This window comes from Sinocyclocheilus grahami, unplaced genomic scaffold (genome assembly GCF_001515645.1).
Source record: "Sinocyclocheilus grahami isolate Dianchi unplaced genomic scaffold, SAMN03320097.WGS_v1.1 scaffold46605.1, whole genome shotgun sequence".
Classification (NCBI taxonomy): domain Eukaryota; kingdom Metazoa; phylum Chordata; class Actinopteri; order Cypriniformes; family Cyprinidae; genus Sinocyclocheilus; species Sinocyclocheilus grahami.
Window position 1 is genome coordinate 1 of NW_015525156.1, and position 1,051 is coordinate 1,051.

General features: G+C 49.3%; 1 long non-coding RNA gene across 1 annotated transcript; it reads left to right on the plus strand.

Annotated features, from left to right (window-relative positions):
* The first annotated feature begins 622 nt into the window (after positions 1-622).
* On the plus strand, positions 623-1,010 carry LOC107580829 (uncharacterized). Its single transcript, XR_001608715.1, has 3 exons — positions 623-713; positions 802-858; positions 969-1,010. It is a non-coding gene; the product is annotated as an uncharacterized lncRNA (long non-coding RNA).
* Positions 1,011-1,051: the final 41 nt, after the last annotated feature.

The window sequence follows — 1,051 nt, forward strand, 5'->3', positions numbered from 1 at the left end:
CACACTCACACTCGCACGCACACTCACTCGCACGCTCACACTCACTCACGCATACACTCACACATGCTCACACTCACGCTCATACTCACACATGCTCACACTCACGCTCATACTCACACACACTCACACTTGCACTCACACACACTCACTCTCTCACACACACGCTCACACTCACGCATACACACGCGCTCACACTCTCCCACTCGCATGCACACACACACACACTCTCACGCACATACTCACACTTGCACTCACACTCTCTCTCACACACACACGCTCACGCATACACACGCACGCACACTCACTCTCCCACTCGCATGCATACACACACACACACACACACACTCACACTCACGCACTCACACACACACTCTCACGCACACACTCACACTCGCACTCACACTCTCTCTCACACACACACGCTCACGCATACACACGCACGCTCACTCACTCTCCCACTCGCACGCATACACACACACACACACACTCACACTCACGCACACACACACACTCTCACGCACATACTCACACTTGCACTCACACTCTCTCACACACACACGCTCACGCATACACACGCACACTCGCACGCACACTCACTCTCCCACTCGCACGCATACACACACACACACTCGCACTGATCTCTGATCTGTCTTGTTCTGCAGGGCTGGTTCTGGCTCAGGATCAGAACTATGAGGATTATGATCCGTTCTACTGTAAGTGTCCCTCACACCTCAGCATCGTGTCTGTGTTCACATTCTCTCTCGTCTCATAATCACGAGCTGCTGTTTTTTTCATCTTCAGATCCAGCTGTTTCTCAGCAGGTTTTACAAGCTCAGACCTCAGAACCAGGACAGTACGGTGCGACTGCTGTTTATTCTCTTACGCTCTTTTTCACTGTTGATGTTACATAGTTTTTTATTGTTTAGTTTTAAAAGTGTAAGACTAATATAACCCTGTTTTTATTCCAGCAGTGGATTTCCAGACGGAGCCGACCGAACCTGGACCACTGGGTATGCTTTTGACATTTTTATTAGTTTTTTAATTTCTATTT